The following is a 12,197-nucleotide window of genomic DNA, read 5'->3' on the forward strand; positions in this document are numbered from 1 at the left end:
TCACTAAAAAATTTGTCACAATCGTGTAAGATTACAATTTTTTCCATTCTGACAATTTGATATAATATGCACTTTTATTGTCCTTAAGGCATCAATACACAAAGTTCAAAGAAAGTTGTGTATGAATCCTTTTTTTTTTTTTTTTTTTTTAAATTTAAACTTTAATTTTTTTGACAGTGTAGCTTATGAACCTTGATGTACCTGTTAAGATCATATTTTCTGTTTTTTTTTTTTTTTTTTTCCTCAAATGGACTACTGTTAAGTTGGTTGGCCTATTGTCCAGCATATATATGAACATGTTATTGGGCACAATTAAATATAAAACCTTTTTCATCATGTTCACCACCGTGAACATGATGTTCAGTTTTTTTGAATAAAAATATTATTACCTATAAAAAAAAATGTATAAAACTTTTAAGCTCTAAAGATCTATTATATGCGAGTAGCGTCTACTGGCATAATGCAATCTGGAGTCTTAAGAGAGATTTTTTTTTTTTTTTTTCTTTTTTTCTTTTCTTCTTACAGGAAAGTATAATTTCCTTAAAAAGCACAAAAAGGGGGTGCCACCTAGTACATGGGAAGTTTACAAAGGAAGAGTCTAAGGGAGAGAGATATGAGGGGGCTAACAATTTTTACATATTTTTCTTTTGAGTGGTATTAGTGGTAATTCTAAATTACACCTGGTGAAATGGCTAAGGTTTGTAGGCTTGTGCAGCTTGAGAGGCTAGGTATAAGTCGTTTGAGAAGTTTAACTCTGCCTTGTTAGGCAAGTGGTTGTGGAGGTATGGCATAGAGACAGATGCTTTATGGAGGAAGGTTATAGAGGCAAAATATGGGAATGTTTGGGGTGGTTGGTGCATGAAAAAGGTGACAAGTGCGTATATGGTGTTAGCCTCTGGAATTTTATTAGAAGTGGTTGGTTGAACTTTTCTGAACTCCTACGGTATGAGGTGGGTGATGGTACTAGAGTGAAGTTTTTGAAGCATGTGTGGTGTGGGGATTGTACCCTCAAAGAGGATTTTCTAGAACTTCACTATCTTAGTAGGGCAAGGGATGCTTCAGTGGCGGAGGTTATGGGTTGGTTTGGTGGGAGGATTCATTGGGATGTTCGATTTCATCGTCCATCTTAGGATTGGGAGCAAGAATCTTTTGATCGGTTTATGGGCATTGTCTACTCTTCAACCGTGAGGGGCTTTGGCCCTAACAAGGTTTGTTGGAGACTAGCTAGGAGTAGAGGCTTTATGATGCGGGAGATGCAAGAAGATTTTTATTTAGTATTATTTATGTTTGCAAGTCAGTTGTATTTTTATGTTTTAGGTCCTAGTAGTTTATTAGGCTATTAGTATTTTAATTTGGAAGCAAGGTTATTTTTGTAATAAGGCAATTAGGGTTTCCTAGCCAATTAGAACTTGGGTTTAGCAATCCTTTATAAGCAATCTATTGTAATCTTTGAGGGTATAGTTGATATTTTGATAAATGAAAAAAAATGGCCGTTTGGTCTCTTTTGGTTTGGTGTTGACTCTAGGTCTACCCTAGGTGCTGACTTCTAGTGGTTTCTTCGCTTGGTGCTGACTCCTAGGTCATATCCATTTATTTTTCCGTTTTAATTTTGTTCTGGTTGTCCTGCGTCAGTTTTGGTATCAAAGCAAACACCGATTTGTTTGAAGCATCATCGCAAGTCAATCCAGAACTAGACCAAAAAAAAAAAAAAAAAAAGACATTCACCATATTTTTCCACCACTAGAAATCCAGCCACCATACCACCTTCAAAATCCCTTTCCACATCTTTGCCAAACCAACATCAGAAAACCATCTATCAATACCCACGGGGCCACACGTATCAAGCCACCAAAAGGTTACCCAACAACCAACAAACCCCACAGCCAGACTTGGTCAAGTTCTTTCAAAAGGTTCTTCACACGCCACCACCCATTGGAAAGCCAACGCTGCCATCCCAATAAATGATTGAAGCACCAACCTATTCCCCGACCACTTTGAGTTCCTCCTTTGTCTCAATGCAACACTGCTCCACCTTGCCGTCTCAGAGTACCACGTCGCCAACCCACTCCACTAGAACAGTACTACAAGAATTCTTTAATGTCGAACTCACCCAGTCATCCCAAAGTCACTGCCCACAGCCATCACAAGACCACCGTTGTTGCAACAAATAGCCAGTCCATCGAACCCATATCAGAGGTAACCCGATAGTCCCATCTGAGTTCTTTCTTCCTAGCAGCATTAGTGTCCTGTTTCACTCTCAATTAGGGGAGCCAATGTTTGACCCAACCCACGGACACGACACGAACTCGATACGGATTTTTGCGGGTTAGGGAAGGGCCTTAGCGGGTTTGGGTCATAAATGAGTCAACCTGAAAACGACACGATAAGAAACGTGTTGTAAGCGAGTCAACCCGCGTAACCCGCAATAGACACGTTTGACACGCCAATTTATTTGTGTCAACCCAAAACGACCCATTTAACACAATCCGTTTAACTAGTATAACAAATAAATATTCATTTTATTTTATATTTGTCAAATAACTTTTATATCCAACCTATATTTTAAATTTAAAAAGAAAAGCAAGTAATTACAAAAACTTACAAGAGATATAATTGGAAATTGAAACTTTACAAACCCTGAGGATATTATATTTTTGTTGACTATGTTATTTTATTTTTTTGAACTATGTTATTTTATTTTTGTTGAACTATGTTATTTTGAATTTGGGTTGAAGTGTATGCACTTTTTTTGGGGTGTAAAGAACTTATTTCTAGATAGATATTATATTTTTGTTGAATTATATTATTTTGAATGTGGATTAAAGACTTGAAGTGTATGTACTACTCTTGGGATGTAAAAGAAAAATTATTTCTAGATGGATGTCTCAATACACACTTGTTTCAACCCATAAAAGATATACCAACCCAACTTGCCACTTAAAAAAAATATATATATATATATATATATGATTAAAAAAAAAAAAATGATAGCCCAAGTTTCACCAGCCCAATTGCCAAAAAAAAAAAAAAAAAAAACCATTAGACCCAGAAGTCAACCTATGCGCTTCAACTTTGAGCAGAAAATTTAGTTTCAATCTCTGTGTTTCACTATTTTGTGCCTCATAGCTGAAAATGACTTCCTTTGATGGAAAGCTTGAGAAGCAAATTAAGGAGGTTGGGAATAGACTCCTTAACCCTCCTTCCTCCATTGATGATCTTCTTACTCTTCTTGATAAAGTTGAAAATTTGTTAGCATATGTGGAGCAAGAACCATCCAAATCAATGTGAGATGCACTTTTACCCTCAGTGAAGGCATTGATTGCTAATAAACTTTTGAGACATGTTGAAATGGATGTGAAGGTTTCAGTTGTATCTTGCATTATTGAGATTACAAGGATAACAGCACCAGATGCCCTATATAAGGATGAGCAAATGAAAGAAATATTTCAGTTGATTGTGGCAGTATTTGAAAATATGCCTCACGTGTCTACTCGCTCTTATAAGAAGGTGGTTTCAATTCTTGATACCATTGCAAAGGTCAAGTTATGCTTGGTGATGCTGGATCTTGAGTGTGATGCATTAGTTGTTGAGATGTTTCAAAATTTCTTAAAGATAATTAGGTCCAACTATCCACCTGTTGTACTTTCAGCTATGGAAACAATTATGAATCTGGTCATAGATGAAAGTGAAGACATTTCCTTGGATCTTCTTAGTTCACTTTTTGCTAGTGTAAGAAAGGAAAATCAGAATGTTTCACCTATGTCGTGGAAATTGGGGGAGCAAATAATCACTAGGATTAATCTAGAAAAGATAATGGCACCCACTCAAAAACAAAGCAGCAAGCTTGAGGGTGCACATGATGTGAAAGTTGAAGTTGTTGAATGTGCTTTTGATCAACTATCCACGGTGCTTGAAGATCTACATCTTGGTGAAGTCGAAGAGGTTAAAACCACACTTTTTCCTATGGTTCATAAGGTTCAAGATGAGATTATATTGATCCCACACATTGATTTTGTTATTCCAAATGAGTTTGATGTGGTGGAATTCAAGGTTTTTCTTTTTCTTGTGCTCCCTAAGGTGATTCCAAACTTGAAGCAAGTGTTACTTGTCAACATCCTAATCCTTCAATGCTTTAAAACTCGAGGTCGAGTTTTCTCCAACCAGAGGAGAATGATGCTGGAGACACAAGAAGATTTTTATTTAGTATTATTTATGTTTGCAAGTCAACTGTATTTTTATGTTTTAGGTCCTAGTAGTTTATTAGGCTATTAGTATTTTAATTTGGAAGCAAAGTTATTTTTGTAATAAGGCAATTAGGGTTTCCTAATCAATTAAAACTAGGGTTTAGCAATCCTTTATAAGCAATCTATTGTACACCTTAAGGGGATAGTCAATATTTTGATAAATGAAAAAAATGGCCGTTTGGTCTCTTTTGGTATGGTGCTGATTCTAGGTCTACCCTAGGTGCTAACTTTTAGTGGTTTCCCCGCTTGGTGCTAACTCCAAGTCAGGCCTAGGTGCTAACTCCTAGGTCATATCCATTTATTTTTCCATTGTTTTAATTTTTTTTCTGGTTGTCCTGCATCACTTAAAGGTTAGAGGATTTTATCTTTCTTTCCACCCTCCTACTCTTACTTCTTTCCATTGGAGAATAGTGTGGCAATTGAAGGTTCTTCCAAGGGTAGCTTTTTTCTCATGGTCTGCTTCTTTAGCTAAGATTCTTACAACTGAAAACCTTCACAAAAGGTGTATTATTGTTCTTGATTAGTGTTATATGTGTAAGAGGTGTGGGAAGTCGGTGGATCATCTTCTTCTTTATTGCCCCATAGCATTTGAGTTATGGTCTTTGGTGTTTTGTTTGTTTGGAATTCACTGGGTTATGCCACATAAGGTAATTGAGTTGTTTAAGTCTTGACAAGGTAAGTTTGGGAATCATCGCAATATAGGCTTTTGGAGACTCATGCCTCATTGTTTGATGTGGTGTATTTGGAGTGAGAGGAATGCTAGATGTTTAAGGGATGTGAACGGTCCCTGCTAGAGATTAAGTCTTTCTTTTGCCATACTCTCCTTGTTTGTAGTGTGGCTCTGTCGCATTTTACTTGTTTTTCCATTCCTGTTTTACTTGATCATTGTAATTTTGGTTCTTGATTTTTGCCCCAATGTACTTGGGTTGGCTTCTTTTTTAATAAAACTAGTGTTTAACCCGCGCGATGCGCGGGATCATTTAAAATCTCATAAGTAGAAGAAAATACAGGTAATTGCTTTACATATATATTATACATTGTTAAGACTCTTAGTCATTACAACTCTACTGTGTATAACTATAAAAATGGTTTCATTAGAAGTAATAAAGTTGTAAGAATTAGATATTTTTATATTTCTTTTAAAATAAGAAAGAAGAGAGGAAAAGAACTGGAAAGAGAAATTATTTAATTTTTTATATTTCGTAGGTAAAACTCCATAGTGTTTTATTAAGCAATTGAGAAGGAAAAATAGCACAATTGACATTATAAGGGAAATCAAACAGCCATAGTACAATTACATACACTATATTGACACACATAACTTTTTACTTTACAATAACAGAACAATAGGGGAAAATCTATTTATTTTAATAAAGCAAATCCTGTTGTCTACATTCTTCATTCAGCTTATACACTTTGAAATCAACCATTTTGGGCCATCACAGTGTCTAACATACCAAATTGTGAAATATAATTACATTTTATAGTAACGTTGTTCTAATTTGTCAGTTTTAGTCAGTACATTCAGTTTATTCTTCTAAAGGCAAAAAAATTAAAATTAACAATACTATGAAATACGTAAAGATTCCTAGAGTAAGGTAGTATATACAATAGAGTTCAGTTTTTTTTCTTCTTTGTAGCAATTTGCTTAGTAGTTTTTTGACGCTTCAAGCGACATTCTTTCAGGTCTTTGAACAGATGTTTCTCCTATTTCTATTTTTTGATTGGCTGTGTACTTGTCCTTCCTTGATTTTCTTACAATTTCCTCCATTGTTTCCTGCAATAATTTGCATTGTTATGTATCAGTTAGATATGTAAAGTAGATTATGTGTAGACTAATCTTTGAATCATATAGTAAGCAAGTTGAAGTAAATATGTTTCAATCACCTGATGTTCTTCAACTTTACTTGAGTCTTTTTGCTTATGTAAAACTTCCATCTCCAAAATTTTTGAGACCGTGAAATTTTCTTTTCCATACTTCAAATTATATTCATCAAGATGCAGTTGGAACAAATATTCATTGCCAATTATTTTTTGAATCTCTTTTGGTAAAGTATTCTCATCTAATTTCAACATCTGTATAAACAAAGTATCATTCTATTAGCAATATATATAAATATACATGCAACATTGGTAAGAAAGTATTAAAACTTCAGTTTTCAGAAAATAAATATATAGGACTGACATTTTTATATGAAATTACCTCTTCATGTATCTCTGCAAGTTCTTTTGCAGTTTTAGAAATAATTTTCTCAGCTCCTTTGTCAAACAATATGAATGTGGTTGATCCGGTTTCATCTTGTACTTGGACTTGTATTCTATAGCTGTTTTAGATACAAAGTTGTTATTAGAATGTTATATATAATTTGTGTGTGTTTTAGAATTTACAAATCAAAAAAAAAAATTTAATTACCTTGGGACTGCAAATTTTGGCTCATTTTTACAACGTTCACACCATAGAACTCCTTTGACTTGTTTCACTTTCGTCTTGCATATAAAACATGCAACATAATAAATAATAAATAGGTAAACAAAATAAATAAAGCTAACAACAAAATTTTAAAAAGCCTCCCAATAAACTGAGTGTAATAGTCTGAGCAGTACAAAAATTAAAAGAAACAAAGACTTATGAGCATTCTAGTAAGTTAAAGACATATATCAATAAGGAAATAACAATAGATTTTACATTAAAAACTCAGTAATTAACATTAAATATAAAAAATTTTACTTACTAAAAATTACAAAATAATTTTACTCCTTCAACATTCTGTTCTTAAACCATCCATCTTACTAAATGTAAAGACAATCAGAAAAGAAAAGTGAGATAAACGAAGAACCCAAGAAATGGCTCTAACAACCATATATAAAAGAAAAGCCAATAAGAAATAACAAAATGCTATTCTAAATAAGAACCAAGTAAAAGCATTGTTAAATATTATGTGTAAATAATTAAAGATTATAACTTGAGGCCAAAACATTGAATGAAAGAGAATAGATGTCCGGATTTTAATTCAATTTCAAATAACAAAAAATAACGTTGAGGATGTGAAATAAGAACTGAAATTAATGATTACATAATCATCACAAATAGAAATTCAAATCCTTCAAAACCAACATAATGTAATCATTGAGCTGCACTGAATAGTAAAATACCCAAAAACTGATCCACATATCTTAAGAAATAGGATTGGATGATTTGCAAGTTTTGGCAAGTAACAAAAAATTATTTTGGTCCTTCAGGAATTTTAATCAAACAATCTGGACTCAAAAGAGAGTTTATCAATTAGGAACAGCTACCAAGTTAAATTTAGATCCAAATCCCGTTGAACAAATGTTACCCATTTACTAAGACACAAAAAAAATATATAAATACATGCTTACTAATTTCTTCTTCATCAACTGCTTTCGTTATAGTTTTTTTGTAACATAGACTTTTATCTATAATGAAAACATATAAACTTTTAAAATACCAAGACAAAAGAAAAGGTACAAAGGAATTAAAAAGTGAAGTTCCAAACTTTAAGAAAAATAAGACAAACAATACTTTTACAGGTCAATTTACTGAAGAAAAAAAATTTAATTGAAACCAAATACTTCAAGAACAATTATGACTATATTGTGCAAGGAAAAAACTAATTCAAACCCAATGACATCAAATGAAAAAAACGTAACCCAAAAAAAAGAGAGAGACAAAAGGAAAGTCAGGCCAATCTAAACCCTTCAATATGATTCGGTATCTCTTCTTGCAAAATACCAAACCATCGTATCTGGTAGAGAAATGCGTAAATCTGTAAAAGAAGAACCCAAGAAATGGCTCTAACAACCAACATAAACTTAGTTCTCATACTTCTACTACATACATTAAAACCTAAATAATTTAGTATATTTAAGCATATAGTATCCAATATCCCCTAAAAATTTTAAACATTACTCTGTTCAAATCACATCACGTATGTACTTCTATTCTCCAATAGGCCATTCTTCAAAGCAATTAACAACATCATCTAACTATAAAGCTTTTTTTTTTTTTTAAATAATAAGTAAACTATGATAACAGAGTATAATTTTTAAAAGAACATGCCAGATCAACTGGTTTCTCATTTGATTGAAATTTAATCACATGAGAAACCATAGCAAGCTCAGATCAAATGCATAGCCAAACAAACTTCGGATTAGCCAAAAATAATTACAAATTTACTGAAAGAAATAAAAATAAATAAAATCAAAGAGAGGAAAAAAACAAATAGTGGATTGCTATTGGCAAAACAATGTGAGAGGAGATAGGAAGATTGCAAATCTGCATAGAAAAGTCATTAATTTAGTTGAAACTAAAAATAAATCTACAAAATTTATATAAAAAAAAGAAACTAATTATAATCAATTCAACGTTAAATATTTACTCAGAGGAGTTTGAATATGTACTAAATGATGAAGGCCGGGACATAAATTTATATGAAAATGCCTTCATATTGTAAATTAGAGATAAAAGGAGGGAAAGAAACACCTTAGGAGGCTTGATGTCAAAGTTTTCATATAGCTCATTGCAGAGAGTTCATCTGCCTCTCAAATCTATGGTAAACCACTTATGGTAGTGTATGATTCTAATAGAGCCATCCCAATCGACTTGGACATAGCTAAGACACTAAAACACTAATCAGCCTGAACATTGCAAGTAAAGTTGTGGCCCACTCTTAGAAGATATTTCTTTAGGGAATAAGAAAATCAATTATGACTGTTCTGTCTATTAGAGTTTCTCAACAAAGCAACCAAATAAAAGCATGAGATGTTTCAATATTAATGGTTTGAAAGTATATTTACGTTTTTGGTGAGCTAACAATAAAGAATTAGATAAAGGAAACTAAATGTTACATACCTATTTCTACACCCCCTGTTCTGCAAAATGCCAGAATAGCCATTAAGATTGCAAATTGTTCACTTTAAAATGGCTGGCTTTGCAAAGTAACCCACCATTCAACCAATAATAGTCAAATTCACAAACTCACAAATTCTTGGGAGCATATCACACTCTTAAAATACAAATTGACTTTAGAAACCAATAATAGACAAACTAAAAGCCAAATATCTAATGTTGAATTGACTTTACAAATTTACTTTAGAAGTCAAATTGATTTTAAAACTGAATAAAGGTTAAAACGATTCAAAAAAAAATCTAATGTTGCCCTTGCCATTGCCATCTACGCCATCAATCTCTGCTAAGCATTTAAAACAAAAGCACACCCAAACATAACTTTAAATGTTAACAAAAAGAATATATCAAGTATTGAGCACACACTTTACACTAAATTTTTTTGATGATATTATTCTTCCTTGAAACTTGATTATCCAATCAGTAGCTGTATTTTCTAAATTTGTCATAGTTCTATTTTCTCCTAGGCCTTTCCTAAACACATCTATTTTCAATAGGGCGATACTCCCAGTGCTATTAAAAAAAAAAAAGAAGTAATGATGATATTTTGAGACCAAAGAATTCAAAGAAAAATACTAATCCCATCTTTTTTTAAACTGTTTTTGTTTAAAGTTTTTTTTAATCAAACATTAACGAATGATAAAGAGATACAAATTAAAAAAAAGCAACAAAGGAAAATTAGGCTAGCCTGACCTTTATATTTAATCAAGTAGCTCTTCTTGAATAGATACCAACTGTCTTATAAGCCAGAGCAGAGATGATAGATCTACATTAGCACGTGAGGGAAAAAAAGTCATTGAAAATACAAAATTACTGAGAAGCAACAATGTAAATGAAGCCCTCGAAAATTTGGCATATTTATGAATTATTAGTACTTGACAGGAAAAACTCAGAGAATCTGAATTTCAACAAAAAATGAAAGGGTAAGAAGGTTTTTTAAACTGACAGAAGAGAAAGATGAAAGATAGACACACACCAAACAAATAACCATAAAAAACGATGAAGATGTGAAATAAGAACTGAAATTAATGATTACATAATCATCACAAATAGAAATTCAAATCCTTCAAAACCAACATAATGTAATCATTGAGCTACACTGAATAGTAAAATTTCACAAAAACAAATAAGCCAAAATTAATTGCAAAGGAAGATGAAGAGAGACTATAAAAGAAGCGGATGCAAACATTGTAATATGGTTTGAGTTGCAAAAAATTTGGAAGATTGTTTTACTTTTTAATAAGCTATTACCTATTTCCAATATGATGATGGTAAAGAATTTGGCTTCCATTAGCCAAGGATATATATAAATAAATATTTAAAGCACATCAAACAGTAAAACTTAAACCAAAATTTACATTATATTTTGTAAATAAAACATAATAGTTCAATGTCATATGACCAGTGAGTTTTATGAATAAGTAAACTTAGTATATATTTACACCCATTCAAAATAACAGAAACAGCTAGTAGCCTAAGGTAAATTGTAATTGCCAACTTCTAAATTTTAGTATGTATTTACTGCTTTAAATTAATTCCATGAGCTTACAGATAAATATAGTCACTATTCTACTAACAAATGTGCAATTAAACAATTAGGAAGCAAAAACATTAATACATCAAAACAAAGAACCATAAACTTTGCATATGAAAAAGAATCCAACAAATTTAGACAATATTTATACATTTTGGTGAAAACAGATTCAGTACTTAGGAAATATAATCTTGAACAACATTGAACAAACAATTTTAATTTCAATCAAATGTTTGATACCCCTTTGCAGCTTCAGTTTTGTGGTCATGCCACATTGGCTGCTGCACATACAATCTTTGTAAGTATTCTACACTATGAAACTCAAAGAAAAAGAGGTGTGCTCCAACCAAACATGATCTACTAAATGAATTACAAACAATTTCTGTCAATTTAATAGTAATTACATTCATTGTTTTATAAATGAAAATTCACCTACCAGCAACCATAAAGTTACAACAACAAAAATACATTACACTTTCAGATTTCAAAGTCTTACAATCCAATCTAACCAACAACACAAATATACATCAGAATTGAATCTCACACCAAATCCACAAAACAAAATCAATCATAACCCAAACACCTTAGGTTTTACAAATTAAGTTTGTACCCATATAAAATTATATATATGGCAAGCCACAGTATCTGAAACTTAAATTAATATATCACATACATCAATCACAGCACACAGATTTATCGAACAATAGTTCTTAAACGAAATTATGCAGGAAAATTCCTGCAGAAATTTGAACAACCAAACTTCACAACAAAGCACCAAAAGGGGAAAAATGAACACAGAGAATTAATGCATATATTTCGTCCAATTTTCACAACAAAGCACTCAAAAAAGGTAGAATGAACAAACAGAAATGATGCGTACCTTTCGTCAGAATATCGCCAATCTCTAACTCCGTATCTCAAAACCTATGAGGCGTTTGATCGTATTTAGCTTTGACGGATGCCGATTGTGATGCTCTAAGTCCGGCAGGGTATGGCAGTGGCCGGCCGTACGAATATCCACTGGTTCGCAGAGTCTGAAGAGAAGATCGATAGGGTTTTAATCGCTAAACAGATCAACAATATTCCGTAAATTGACGGAAACAGGAGAAACTTATTCCAAAATCACAGAGAAGTTTCAAAACCGAATCAAAACAACAAAAAATCATAGAGAGAAGGAGAGGGAGAGGGAGAGAGAGAAGAACGTACCTGGAAAACTCAAAAGGGGATAGCGATGATCAATCGAATCTCCACTGTGGCGCAAGTCTTTCTTCTTTTTTCTTTTCTCGTAGCGGAGTTTGATGTGAAAAGATCGCCTCTATCGTAGTATGGCTAGGGTTTTTTTTAGAGAGAAAAAAAAGTTAAGAAGACTGATGTGCAAAGAGTAGGTTTTTCCCCTTTTTCCCTTTCTCTTTCTCTGTATCGCAATATTGGCAGGGTTTTTTTATTTTATTTTATTTTATTTTAAAGAAAGAGAAAATGTTAAGTAGTCTGA

At 32.5% G+C, this 12,197-nt stretch overlaps 1 protein-coding gene and 1 long non-coding RNA gene across 6 annotated transcripts in view; one reads left to right on the forward strand and one right to left on the reverse strand.

The window, feature by feature from the left end:
- Window positions 1-12,197, forward strand: part of LOC126733366 (DNA topoisomerase 3-beta) — a 97,940-nt gene that overhangs the window by 82,380 nt on the left and 3,363 nt on the right. The window lies entirely within an intron of this gene.
- On the reverse strand, window positions 5,583-12,102 carry LOC126733368 (uncharacterized). Of its 2 annotated transcripts, XR_007659678.1 has the most exons (5): window positions 11,912-12,102; window positions 11,586-11,739; window positions 9,865-9,937; window positions 6,132-6,320; window positions 5,583-6,021 (listed from the first exon to the last, which is right to left on the reverse strand). It is a non-coding gene; the product is annotated as an uncharacterized LOC126733368 (long non-coding RNA). The 2 variants fall into 2 exon arrangements; XR_007659679.1 differs by lacking the exons at window positions 5,583-6,021; window positions 6,132-6,320 and adding an exon at window positions 8,015-8,032 and having other exon boundaries at window positions 11,912-12,094.

The sequence above is a fragment of the Quercus robur genome, chromosome 6, assembly GCF_932294415.1.
Source record: "Quercus robur chromosome 6, dhQueRobu3.1, whole genome shotgun sequence".
Classification (NCBI taxonomy): domain Eukaryota; kingdom Viridiplantae; phylum Streptophyta; class Magnoliopsida; order Fagales; family Fagaceae; genus Quercus; species Quercus robur.